A 14,654-nucleotide genomic window follows, 5' to 3' on the forward strand; every position below is an offset into this window, starting at 1 on the left:
GGATGGTTTATATTAAATATAAACACAAAATCTACCATAACACTAAGTGTTCACCAAAAGCTGCTAAGAACTTTTACACAACATTGCAACATAAGTTTTTCCAAATCTACTAGGTACTGCTCCCTCCTTCGCCAAACTAGTCGACATCTCCAGCTATCCTCTTCGCTGGCTCCTCTGCCTCATCTTCTAGCCTGGCAATCTTGTCCGCATCCGTGCCTCATGCATACTCGGTCACCACTCTTTGGAGGTCCACGGAAGGGTAGTGCGACCATAGCTACGCGAGGGCACGGATGATGGCTCCATGTGCAGCAGTGCACGTGAACTCCTTGAAGTCCGACCAGGCTACCCAGCAACGATCGATGACCGACTGATACGGAATGTTGCTAAGCAGCCGCGATGACCCCACGGGTGGCTCAAAGTCGATGCAATCAAGCACGGGTTGGATTCCCGCCATCATCTCTTCAAGCTTTTCATCCCACGCCTTCACTTGGTCTCCAAAGAACTTGAACTGCGCTTGCACCTGATGCCGGTACTCTGCAAACAACGTAGCCGTATGCTAAGCATGCACCTAAACACTGCACAAGTCAAAACCATGTGAAACTCACTCATGTTGAAGATCTCCTGCGGTCTTCTTGGCCTTCTACTTCGCTTTCTCCTTTGCCTCAATTAGCTAGCCGATGGCCTCTCAAGAAAGGCCGAGCTCCATCTCCAGTGCTACATACCACAGCCAGACGTCTTACAACACTAAACATCGACAAAGTAAGACTTAGAGTAATACCTTTCTCTCGGTCACCACTATGGCTGAGCTGTTCGCTCAATGAATGGTTCTCCACCTCTAGCAACTGCTTGTCCTTCTCTAGCGCCAACACCTTCACCTCCAAGTCCTCCTTATGATGGCGCTCTTGGGTGAGGCACGCCTGGAGGTTGGTCACTGACGCTTGGAGCTCCTTGTTCTCCTCAAGCACTGGGGCCATCTCTTCCAACTATCTCCGGCGTTGTTCAGACACTTTCATCACATTCTGCAAGAACACAAGGGTCAAGCATTGCGTCTAACGAAGGAATGAAACACAAGATTTTTTGTGGCCTACCTCGATCTGGCTGATCATCGCTAACATGTCGGCACTCAACCTCTTTGTCTCTGTGCTCGCCTCCCCCTCCTCCAGCATTTCAAACTCGTCGCCACGCTGGATAACTATGTAGAGGAGCTAGGGGGCTGATTGGGCTCCCGCTCAATCTCTTCGATATCCTCAGCAGCTACCCGAGGAGCCAATCTCCTTGGTTGCCGCTGTGTTCTTATGGGGTGTTCAAGCCCCACCTCCGCTGTCGATGCCACTGCCGACGTCACTGGTTCAGCATCCGTGGGTGGGATCTGCATCACGCCGCTTGGCCCGCCCCCCGTGTCCTCCCCTCCCACTCAGGCGGCGTCTCTAGACACTGTCATCACAATCCATACTTCCTCATCACCTGCGGTCACCTTCATCATGTGCCCCATCACCGAGATAGGTCGGCCAGGCGGTTGGTGGCTCCTCCATGACAGGAGTAGTTGGCTCTACAACCGCTAGCTCCTTGATGACAGGAATGGTCAGGTCACCCCCCGATACCTCCTGTGATATTGTAGGAGCTTCTTGTTCTGTCGCCTGCTGCCTATCATCGCCAGCCGATGGGTGCATATCTTCAGTCACCTCCACGCTACCACAAAGAAATAGCTCATCAAATCAAGACCATGCACTACTAGAATACTACAAACAAAGAACTCACAATTGGGACTCCCGTGGAGTGGTCCTAAACCAGCGTGTCCTTCTTGAGCCCCCATGTCCCATGGCAGAGACGCTTGGCACATCCACCATCTTTGGGTCTCTCCTCTCTGTTCCTGAAAGAATTTCCACTCGGGTAGGCTAAGGGCTCATGGTTGGAATCTCCTGCGTCTACTCAAGGACTCGACCGCTGCCCCCAGTTGATGCCGTCGTGGTCCCATGAGATCTCCCGAGGACTACTGCTGCCGCCTCCTAGGCTCGCCGCATCTCTGCCTCAGCTAGGACTATCGGTGGAGGCCTCACCATGCTCGGAGGTGTCGGAGCCGCCAGCTCATCCTCAGAAGAACTATCTAACAGAACCATCTATCACCTCTAGGGCTGATTCAATCCCCTAATGTTCACTGGGCCCTCCTCACCTCGAGAGGGCCTAGCTGTTTTTCTCTGCTTTGCGGATGGCTCCTCATCGATCGGACGCTTTCCACGAAGATTTTCATGGACGTATTTCATCCAAGTGTCTTCATCTCTGTCTTAGTGTCTTTTTGACTCCTCGTCATCAGCGTCCATGCTCGACCGGGCATCCATAGCCCTTGGCCACTCCTCTAATGGGATTGCTAAAAAGTAAATCGCCCAGTCCTGTCCATGAATCTTCAACAACACAAATGAATACATCGCAAAGCAAGGATAATCAAGTAAAACACTTCAAAAGGCTCTCACTGCCGGGGGAGATTTCTGACGCTGAAGGCCCACTGCTGGTCTCTGATGGATAGCCGACCCATGAGATTGGGCAACATCCTGATCCGCTGCATGACTTCAACTCGGGCAATTTCCTTCGGCACCTCAGGGGTCCCATCAGTATCTACCCAGAACTCAAACGCAGGGTGCGCCCTCTCCTTGCAAGGTTGGATCCGGCGGAAGGTGAAGTTTGTCGTCACAATGACTCTGTCAAACCTTTTGCGATCTATCAATAGCACTGGCCTGGCCTCTCCGACCACTTTGTGTTGGCCACTGGCACCTAATCGATGTCGCACTGGACATATGGCTCCACTTGCTTGATGTAGAACCATCTGTAGGCCCAGTACTTCACATTTGTATTAAGTGGGACAGCGATGTACTGACTCACCATCCTATCCCACAACTACAGATAAGCACTTCCAACTACCTTGGACAAGCCCCCCTCATCTTGTGATAGAAGAAATGGTGGGATAGATCAAAGTGGGGCAAGATCCCTAGATACACCTCACAAAGGTTGATGAAAACAGCAACATGAAATATCGAGTTCGGACTAAGGTTGCAGAGACTGATGCCATAATGGTCAATCAGCCTATGGAGGAAAGGATGAATTGGGATGCCAAATCTGCGGATGAAGTAATCTTCAAAAACAAGCTCACCGGAATAGGGTGTGGGGAAATTCTAACCAACTGTCGAGCGCTATCCCGCCGTCACCCTGTCTGGTAGAAACCCGAGCACCACCAAATTGTTGAGTGCCCTCTCATCACTGATGGACTGCACCCACTCCTCAGCGCGGTTGACTTCGCGCGGCGCCCGCCTTGTGCTGCCGTGATTCCTCTTTGGCGCCATCAAGCAGATCTGGGGACAGAGGTTGCCCGCTGCTTGGATCTACTTTAGTAGTGGAGCGGTTGTAGCCGGTAAGGTGTATGTGTGCAAGAGCGCGAGGAAGACAATGTGGCGTGTGGGAAATCAGGAGTGCGCCCCAGAGCCGCGGCACATTTATAATGGAACGACCGTTGACCTTTTGCCTTCCATGGTTTTTGGGAAACCACGCCTACCGCACTGCGTTCCCAATGAGTTCTCCGCGCGCCACTAGACTGTTGACTGGGCCTACCGTCTCGCATGCGAAGCTGCGTTCCACGTGGGCCGCCAAGAAGACTTAAGTGCTAAGCACCGCCTCGCAGCTTTGTTTCAAAATTTTCATCAAGGTTTTTCTCTTGACCTTGCTACAAGATTTTTTCACAATCTTCTAGCAGGCTCGGGGACTATGTGTGTACACATCATCTCGCTATGACTGTACTATTTTCTACCCTGCTTCCTCTCAGCAAAGCTAGGGACTGGTTTCCAGCTAAGCTAGGGACTGGTTTGGCATCTGAAGACTACTATTCTCGACCCTGGCACCACATGACTATTTCACCTACTGCTAGGCTCAGGGACTAAGCGGGCACACTTCACCTAGCGGCGAATGTGCTTATTTCTGGACTTGGTCTTCTACAAAACGACTAAGTCGTAGACTGTAATCATCTAGGCTCCTCACTTTGGCTCCAAGAGTCAAATTTTTGCCTAAGGCATCGATGCTAAGCATCTCTTTTTGCTCCTAAGGGACTAAGTTCCTCCGCGCTGACTAAGTCAGGGACGCAATGTGTCTAACTTCACTGCCCGGAACCTAAGTGGGCACACTTCATCTTAGATGGAAACTTCAAAAAAATTATTTGAGCTCCTTATATCCTTCTAACAAACCTTGGCTTCGAGTGTGCCCGGCTCTAGCGACCAGACGAGCAGCTTAGAAGTCATGTCTAACAGCTCGTACAGCATGTTCACAGCTCAGACGCATGCTCAAATAGCCCGGACAACGCGTTCAGCAGCTTGGATGCACGCTCAATAGTTTTGGCGAGATCATGATGGTGTTGCTCGGAGGATACAAGGTGCTCGGGGACGAGTTGTGGGGGTGTGACCCCCGATACCCATAGGGTTGTACATGGGCCGAGCCGTCATGGGAGGCCCAGCCCACAAGACTACACACGTGAAGCACAACATAGGTCAGCGTGCCTCGCAAGGCTACGAAAGATCCTTGGCAATCAAGGAAAATCTGTTCGGATATGCTTGATTCCACGATCTCTGTAATTCCTATCTTGTAAACCGATCAGGATAGAAACAACTGACCTGTAACCCTACCTCTGGGCTATATAAAGCGGGTAGGGACCTCCCTTGTTTTCACCGAATCCCTCATAATACAATCTACAAAGACACAGGATGTAGGGTATTACGTCGAGCTGACGGCCTGAATCTGTGTAATCATTGTCTCTTGCGTTCTGTGTCACCATCCAGTTCCCTCATGCGCACCTCCACCGATTCATCTACTATCATGGGCATACCCTTCGGTAGACTGTAGGATGTATTTCGTCGACATATCTTATGTTTTTTTGGCCAAGATGCCACTCCGATATCCTGTACCCATTTTTTCGGTTCAGCTGTGTACACTCTACTGCACGTTTTATTTATCTTTCCATTCCTATTAACTGAAACACTAAGAATTAGAAAGGGATATTAACGAATTTAAAAATAGTATATATATATACATATATATATAAGCCATACCGTATATTCGAGATGTTGCCGGTTTGACATATTTTCTCCGAAAGAATCCAAAACATTTATCTCACATTTTGAAGCATTCACAACCAGCTAGGTACCAATGAAACTTCTCAATATTAATTGGAAGGAACACCTGCAGTAATAGAGTTTTATCTAAATTTTTCTCTATATGTTTCAATCAACAAAAAATAGCATCTATCAGATCTTGTGGTTAAGCTTACCATATCAGCGTCTAAATAATTTTTGACCCGAACCTTGTCATCTTTATTATAGTTCAATGTCGTCGCATCGGTCTTTCTGTCACGTTGTAGCAATTGAGTAATAAATGTATTCTCCAAGTAAACATCTCCACCTTCTCTATGAAGTAGGTATTCTTCATGCCGCATCAATTGGATATACTTACTTATGACCTGCAATTTTTTAATTTGTCAAATTAAAAATTGGCATATTTTCCTCATTGACATCAGCCGATTAATGAAAAAACAGTGTTAAACATTTCAGCGCCATTGACTTGGGCATCATCATGGAAAAGGTAGTCCATGTCATCTCTATCTACCCAAGCATCATTGATTCGGATGAGTACATTTTTCATATGTTTTCCTTTCATGTATTCAATTACCTAAGTATCTTCTTGTGTACACTCATAATCTACAGGAAAATATTTATATTATAATTAATAAATTCCCAAATATAAAGAAATAAGATACATTTGAGGACATCTCACCTTCTGGCAGGACATTTGCACTGTTTGCCTTCTTAGGTTTATTATATCGAGGCATTGCCATAACATCCTCGTCAACATGCTTACTGTCTTCGTCTTTTTCTACATCAACTCTTTTCATGGCATTGTCTTTGATCTGCACTTCATCTACATCCATAATACTGATCTGCATATGCAATATTAGAATATCAGTGTCAGATGCCATTTTGTTGTATATATATGTGTATGCAATGACCTGTATATATAGATATACATGTGTGAGGATATGTGAGTTGCTTGAGAGATTGTTACGTACGACATCCTTGTGAGCACGCTTCCGCTTCCCGTCCTCATCTCGTTGTAGTTGAGCTATTATTTCGGCATCGTCTTTGATCGGCAAATTTTTTTCACCCATTGTATCCATTTTTTGGTTAGAGGCCGATCACATTTCGTCCTCGTTAACTATCTGAGCATTCCCAACAGGTTCCATTCTTGCCTCAATCTCTATATATGTTTTCTCTTCTTCTGTGCATCGAGATGAGCAAAGCATAAATAATAAATAATTTGGGAGACCAATGCCCTATTCGCTTGGCTGATAAGTCATGGATGAAAGTACCGTTGGTTAATTAGTTGTGAGAGAAAAATATTATTTGTTGGCTGAAAAAGTACGGCTATAAGCTAAGCCAACAGGGCGCAAATTTATGTATCTGCAATGATGGTTAATAATCAAACATAGAATAATTGACTAAAAGTAGTAATCAAACTTAGCTTAAATTGACTGAAACTAATAAATATAGCATTGAACCTACGGATCCCAAGATCAAGAGGAATTCAGCTGAGTCGAGGCTACCTTTTTCTTCTGGTACTACCTCATGTGTCACAATTTTTCGAGTAAAAACTACCTCATGCTCCTGTGGGGGTCCAACCCCATGTACCCACGGCACAAGACATGGGCTGCACCGCAAGGGACGGTCCAGCCCACAAGATGAGGACTTGCGGCTCACGGCACTACTCGGCGCATGACCCAAGGAACCTTGGCGATATCCCGAAGATAGCATAGGATCTGTTAGGATATGTCGAATGCTTGATTCCTTGTAAAGATTATACCTTACCCGATTAGACTTAGACCTGATCAGCATGTCACCCTACCCCCAGGCTATACAAGGCGGGTAAGGACAACATCCAAATAACTTCCGCATTGCTATCTTCTTGATGTAGTTTCAAATATAAATATAAAATAAACTAAGGACCAAAGTATAGATGCTAACTTGCGAGGGTTTAGGCCGGGTTCAGGCGTGTCGTCCTTGTCTGCGCTGCCTCCGTCGCCGGAAACGTCGTCCACTCTCTGCTGTGGTGCGGTCCACGATCTCGGCCGCAATGCCTCCGTCGAGGCCGCCCGCTCGCCGCCAATGTCGTCCAATCCTGGAACAAGATTAATGCAGTGCAACCAGAAGGTAACCGATCTACAGGCTGCAATAGTCCTGCTGCCAGTACCTACTGATTTTCTCTGGGGAGGAATCCCATCTTTGGTTCATGGCTGGTGTTTAAGGGTCTTTCATTTCTAAATCCTAGCTCGGGTGGTTAAGTTTCTAGGTCAGTTTGTTATATAAATGGCTTAACAGTGGGTTGTGTGTGTGTGTTTGACTCTCTTCTGTTAATGCAATGATAAGCACCTCTCCTGCGTGTTTGAGAAAAAAAGTCATAAAACAGCTAGGTCTGTTCAGCTAAAATCCCCAAGCATGACATAAAAGAGCACAAGTCGGTTAGTTGATAGAAGGAACAACTAACGTAACAGAAACAAGATACGCTAGCTTTGACTACTTGCAATAGGGAAAATCAACTGGGAACCTAAGGTGCTTAGCTCCTACTGCCCTCCAGAATTGCACGATAGTTGACACCGGCTTAAACTGATGGTTGAGAACCCGGTTGTCAGGCTTTTTGCAGAACATAGATATAACATTGAAACAAAACATCAAAGCATGTAAACAGGTGGACTTGCCGCTATCCTCGTGCCAAGATGAGTGCTCATCATGACAGTTCATGTGAGCAAAAATCCTAACTTGACCGACTTAAGGGATGTTCCTTCTGTCCTTCTGGGACTAAGACACAACAGCCCATGAGATAGAGCAGATACTGGTCCAATAAGAGATAATGCTGCCAATACCTACTGATTCAAATTATACCAGTTTGGATTGGACAAGAGAAAGCGAACTTACGGGAGAAGGAGCTGGAAATGCTGGCGGCTCCGGTCGTGGCCGCTCGCCGCCCACCGTCCTCCTCTCCCGGCCGCTTGCCAACAACGTCCTAGGCGGGTTTAGGGTTCAGGCGTGTTGTCCTCCGCTGTGATTCCTCCATTGAGGCCGCCCGTTCACCGGCAACGTCGTCCGCTCCCAGCCGCTCGCCGGCTACGTCCTCCGTCTGCGATGTCGTCGACGCTCTCAGTCACTCCATCGTCGAAGGCACGGAATAACCCGCGGTCCAAGTCACGCGCGGTCGCGGCGTGCGGCGTGCGTGAGGGGTTCGCGAGCGTGTGGGGTGCCACGGTCGTGAGGGGGGCACTATAGATCCAAAGGAGGAGGACCGTCGGATGTGGTTGAGTAAGGAAAGAGAATGTATGCGAGTTAATCTGGTGCGTATATTTTTAGTGTGATCTATTTATGTGTGTGTTTTGTGGGGTGGATGTAGTTTAGTTTATGACTATAGAGGTGGGATTTCTTTGGTGACTTTAGGATAATTTGAAGTGGTGTTTTATAGGGGTAGAGATAGAGACATATGAGTAATTGAGTATACATTATGACATCACATAACACTCAATAATAGAGCATAACAAGAAGGGATCGGCATATAAAACTCAATAATATAACACCCAATAACTGAGTATAAGCTCCTGATTGATCAGCGTACATACACAGATGGCCATTACATATAAGCAGGCTATCTCTGCAGCAATCGATCAAATGGACACACTACGTAGAAAAACGTTTTTAGGGGCGGCTGGTAACCATTTGTAAGGGCGGTTTTTCCAGCCGCCCCTATGAAAGGGTGGCTACAAATCATGAATTTGTAGGGGCGGTTCCTAGACCGCCCCTACAAATCGATTTGTAGAGGCGGCTGGTATTACTAGCCGCCCCTACAAATCTATTTGTAGGGACGGTTGGTACTATAGCAGCCCCTACAAATTAATTTATAAGGGCGGTCTAGGAACACCAGCCGCCCCTACAAATCGATTTGTAGGGACGGCTACAGTAACAACTGCCCCTACAAATCATTTTTCCGTCAAAAAAAATTAAATTTACAATTCAAATTCAACCAGAACATATATTTTTCATCATGACTTATCTTCTTCTGCGATTGTACTGAAACTCAACGACAATACACATTTATTTATACCAGATTATAACAAATATTCCATGACATGTCTTCCAAATGCGAATTGTAGTAATACATATCAAATCAAATATAAAAAATATCAACTCAACTAAAAATGCTAACTAGTATGCTCATCTCTCTTCCTCTACAAGTCAACAGGTTTCCTCCCATTCCTGAGCAATAATCCCACACTTGTTGGAATCTAATCAGTCATAAGTTTGCTGGAATAACGCATATCTGAGCATTTACACTCTGGAAAAAAAGCATGTTGCACATCTTGTATCCTTATTCACAAATAAAAAAATAATAAATCTCTAATTATGCTTCTCAGCCAGCAAACAACCAACATATCAAATAATGTTAGCAACATCTCCCACAGAATGGATCAGAAATGACTACCATCCTCCCACAATCAAGAAACCGATGCACCTTAATAATTGTAATAATCTACCCTGTCAGCGTTTTGCCATTTTTTCTGGTAATCTCATATGAATTCAAAATTAAAAATCCTAAAGACAAGTGACACATTCCAACACAAAAGCACTAGCCAGTTGACCTACTAATAACGAAACAAACAGGAACAGCCTCTCGAGGTAGGTTCATCTCATCAGGAAACATTTGCACCGCCTCTGTGGTGGAAGTCGAGATGTAGCACTGGCAGGTTCATCTCATCAATCAGCAAGAACCAGTTCATTAGGGTGGAAGAAAATAACCACATACATAACAAGATAACACTTGAACATAGAAGGTTTCTTTTTCTTAAGAATCATTGACATTTTACATTTTTCCTTCCAAGTAGTCACTTGTAGTTGTATAAGTAAATCTATTAATCACTATAGCAACAGAGATGTCGTAAAGGAGACAAAAAACACCACCTAGACTATGAAGGCCGTACATAATATATTTGAACCAATTCAAATTCCTCTCTTCACTTATTGTATACCCTAGTTAGCTTATCAGATCCACACTTGATCATGATAGAATCATAGTGAGCTAAACCTTCTAGATCATCCATAGTTCCATACATGATATAAAAAATCAGGTGGTGTTTATACAGGCAAAGAAAACTAGTATATTACGGAAAAAGGAAATCAGTGTGGCGAATTCGTTAAGGATGTATCAAGAAAATAGAGCTAAAGATAGGTGAAATAGATTGCATTGCTAATGAACTGCCAATAAGGCTCATATCACATACCATATGCATTGCCAATCTCATTTATGCTCCCAAATACTGCGACAAATGCCAGACAAGAAACCAGCAAGAACCAGTTCATCACCGGGATGTATATTTGGCCCATGAACTTTCTAGAGGTGTGGATAATCTTGAGGCGTGGGAAACAGCCAAGAGCTGTTGCCTGCTTTATGGTCGAGAATATAGCAGTTGTCATTGCACGACTAGCAATTAGTGCTGCCAGAGTAGCTATGAATACCACTGGCCAAAATGCCTCACCTGCAACATGTATTGAAAAATGTCTATCAGAATGAGTCTAGAGGCTAGTAAATGAAGTTCAGTTTCATTATATATGAGAATTTTTGTTTCAGCATATGTAGCAATACATAGCAAATCAGACAAACTGTTTTGCTTACTTGGAATGGACAAAAAGAAGATCTGCTGACTTTTATCTAAGTTCTCCATAAGAAATGCAGCTTGTCCTAGGTATCCCAGTAGAAGGCATGGAAGAACAAGAAACACAAAGGTAAGCTGCAACATATGAGCAATTGTAAGTTACCATAAAATGTTTAAGTTAACAAAATGGTGAAACTCAAAAACCCTCTCTTTGACACAGGTCATCCAAACAAATTCCCTCATTCTATCTGCATTATAACTTTTTTAGCCATCTTAGCTCAGTGGTGAATTAGATTAACAAAGAATCATTTCACCATCTTCCTGAAAACAAAAGGGAAAAAAGACACTAAGAATGAAAAGTTCATGTACACCTATGGAAAGGCAGACTATGTGGAAACTATTCTTAACAAGCTCTATTGGAACTAAGCATGGCCCCATCTAACCCATACTGGAAAAGCATCCATCTGAAATCAAGCACAACATTAAATTGCCTTACTATCCAGCATCAATATGTAGTAAGAATTTTAAAAAATGCTAAGTTTAATACTTTACACCTTTTACAAGTACATATGCTATATCATTCTCCCTGGCCAATCTATTGTGTAGTTTAGTTGAAGATTATCTGTTAGTGATATCATAAGCAATTGCAATAATATCTGGCCCCAACAGGCTCTCAAGAGGCTCTGCACGACCTATCCACATGTCTGGTTGAGACTAGATATCGGACATCTCAATGCTTGAACTACCAGTGTCCACTGAAATATCATCGACTTCCCTACTTTCAAACCCACGTGACAAATAGGATTACCTCAATCTGGAATAGCACCTAGGAAGTCAGAATTATCCAATTCTACAACTCTGAACCAAATTGAAAGTCACGCACAAAATCAAGAAGTTTTCTGCCAAAAAATCTGAAACCCAAGATGAAAGACAGGGTAAGGACCTCTACCAGGAACGGATAAACAAAATCCGTTTGTGGTAGGCATCTGACCTGGGGCTTTGACCTCTTTGCGGCTCATGAGCATGGAGCTCGAGCAGTCGATGGAGCGGACGACCGCAATGGGGAGCGATGTCATAGGGGCGCATGGAAGGGTGGGCGTGGAGGCGCATGAGAGAGATGAGGGCGTGGACCGTGAAGCCACCGTTCCAACCACTTCAGCAGCGGCACGCGCGTACCTTGGGAGGCCTCGTCGCGGAGAAGCCGGTGTAGGCCAACCGGATTCGCTGCCCCCGAGCCCAGATCCGGTGACATCGAGGCCGGAGCCGACTGGATTTGCTCAGTGGGCATCATGAGGAGTTACTCCGTAAGTGGGATCGGTAGATGGCGGAGCAGCTCGACGTCACCGTCGCGGATGCGTTGCTGGAGGCGACGGAGGAGCGATGGCAGCGATACGCGTGGCAGCAGGAGACGAGACGGGTGCCGGCCTGGGGGCCGGTGGCGCCGGGCGCAGGGGGCTCCGGCGGCGGCTCGACGTCACCCTCCCCAGCGTGCACCTCCGTGGTGGACAGGTCCACCAGATCCGGCGAACTCCGACCGGCCCGACAAGGGGATGCGATGCGTCCCCGCCCACGGCTGCCGACTCACCGAGGGGTGAAGGAGGGGCGGTGCGCTCTAACTTTCGGTCACTGCCTCCGTGCGCTCATGCGGTCGCCGATCGGATTCGTCGGGCCTCCATGTGCCTGGGCCCTGGAGCGGCCAGCTGCACGTAGATCTATACGGTGTTAGCAACAACTCTCCGGCGGGGGTGGACCGGTCACCGGTGGGGTGGGGGAATGGAAGGAAGACGGAACCGTAGAGGAGGGAGAGGAAGAGGCGACAACGGCGGAGGGAGAGGAGAGGAAGAGAGGTGGCGACGACGGTGGTGGGTGGGGGGGGGAGAGGAAGAGGAGAGAGGAGAGAGGAGAGAGGACGGGGCAGGAGAGAGGACAGAGCTCGGATAAAGTGCGGACCTGACCTCTTCGGTTCACCGGATTTGATAATTTTTTTGGGTCCGTGCTCATCCAGCAGCCACACATTTGTAGGGCGGCTCGTATTACCGGCCGCCCCTACTGTTCTATTTGTAGGGGTGGCTCAATCACCAACCGCCCCTACAAATAGCAATATCGAAGGCGGCTAGTGAGTGAGCCGCCTCTACAAATTCTACCCATTTGTAGGGGCGGCTCGTATCACCAGCTGCCCCTGCTGTTCCATTTGTAGGGGCGGCTGATCTCGTGAATCCTGAATACGCCACTGTAGGGGCGGTTTTATCATCAGCCGCTCCTAAAAAAATTTTATCCCGTTGCTACAAATCGTTTTTCACGTAGTGACACCAATTCACGGCTATCTCTAATTCATATTATCTGTTCTTTACTTGTACAAGGCCTATCCCGATTTAATATGCAGAATAGTTTTATAAGAAAAAAAAAAGAAATGGCACAACAGCAGTTAAAAGGGTGTAAGAAGATGGTACAGGGAAACAGCTACAGATCTCAGTTACAACAGAAAAAAAAAATCATATCAACCCTCTGACTCTAGATACGAGTATTACATTAGGCAATCTAACTAATTACATTGGAGTGTCATCAGAGGCGGTGGCAGCTGTATATATGTTGGAGCAGAGAAAAAACCCTGACCTAATCAGGATTAGGAATGGCTACTTGTGAGGACATGCCTGTTTGGCAAGTATAGCGCTCTGTACAGATGTCATTCACAAATGTGCACCGCATATCAAGTAAATCACAACTAACTATGACTCGCTACAAATCAGCCCCACATCGTGCACCGCATATCAAGTAAGAATGACAAAATCTTCCTCTAGTCATCAATTTCACAGAACTAATTAATGTATTGATCAGTTTCACAGAGCAGGAACAAGATGGAAAAGGAGCAGTACTTCTACCAAACAACAAAAAATTCAGTCGAAAGCATCCATCAGTCACTAATAAAAAGGGAAATACACAAGATTTCAACCTGGTACTTGGTCAGGCTTTGCCGAGTGCCCGATAAAGTGCACTCGGCAAAGAGGTCTTTACCGATAAACTGTTTACCGAGCGCCCTTTACCGAGTGTAACACTGGGCAAAGACTTTGCCGAGTGTATATCGGCCTTTGCCGAGTGCCTGAGACACTCGGCAAAGAAGCTGAATCCAGTAGTGGCAGAGGAGGGCACAATTCAGTCTTCTTGGCCCGAAGGTTGAGGAGGAGCAGTTTCTCCTTCTTGTACACCACCCACTCATCTTGGATATCCTAACAGATCTAGCACAGAAACAAGGGTTACAACAAGGGAGAAGATCAGGAGGTGCGGTGGAAGGTGGAGGAGGAGAAATGCACCTGGAAGAACTCGAGGTGACTAAGGCCGGTGTGGGAGTAGCAGCCGCCGCCGGCGTGCAACCCTATCTAGCAACAAAAAAATGGATGAGGAGAAGGGGAAGGGAAACAAGATGACGTTGAGGAGGAGATGGAGGAGGGACTTGCCACCTGGATCGATCGAGGAGCTGTTGGTCTGATAACAGCGAGAAGGCGGTGGATGGCTGCTGCAGAGGTCGCGACTCCCGATGTCCCGACGTGAGGTCCTGATGTCCCGGCACGAGGTCCTGACTCCCATGCTCTCCAAAGATGGAGGAGCCGAGGAGCTGCACGATGGCAAGAAGGCGGTGGACGGCGAGAGGCCGCGGCGCGAGGAGGAGCACTCGGCGCAAGGTTGCACGACTCTGTGCTCGCCCATTCCATGCCCCGGGTGGAGATTTTTCTCTCACCCTCGGGTCGGCGTGGATCGGGCCGCGATCCGCTCCGACACACGGGCAGCCAAATGCGAATTTGGACCTCGCGTGGGAGCTCACCCCGACATGGTCCTCATTCCACGTGTGGCATGGTTTTGTGCCGGATCCAGGCTAATACTCAAGCATCCAAACGAGACCTCATTTGGATGATCCTACTGAGGTCCGAGCCCCTGAGATGCTCCG

The 14,654-nt window shown here is 46.9% G+C and overlaps 1 long non-coding RNA gene across 1 annotated transcript; it reads right to left on the reverse strand.

Moving 5' to 3' along the window:
- Positions 1 to 13,636: 13,636 nt before the first annotated feature.
- On the reverse strand, positions 13,637 to 14,371 carry LOC136486453 (uncharacterized). Its single transcript, XR_010766809.1, has 3 exons — positions 14,170 to 14,371; positions 14,023 to 14,084; positions 13,637 to 13,947 (listed from the first exon to the last, which is right to left on the reverse strand). It is a non-coding gene; the product is annotated as an uncharacterized lncRNA (long non-coding RNA).
- Between the last annotated feature and the right edge of the window lie 283 nt (positions 14,372 to 14,654).

This window comes from Miscanthus floridulus, chromosome 10 (assembly GCF_019320115.1).
Source record: "Miscanthus floridulus cultivar M001 chromosome 10, ASM1932011v1, whole genome shotgun sequence".
In the NCBI taxonomy this organism is placed as follows: Eukaryota; Viridiplantae; Streptophyta; class Magnoliopsida; order Poales; family Poaceae; genus Miscanthus; species Miscanthus floridulus.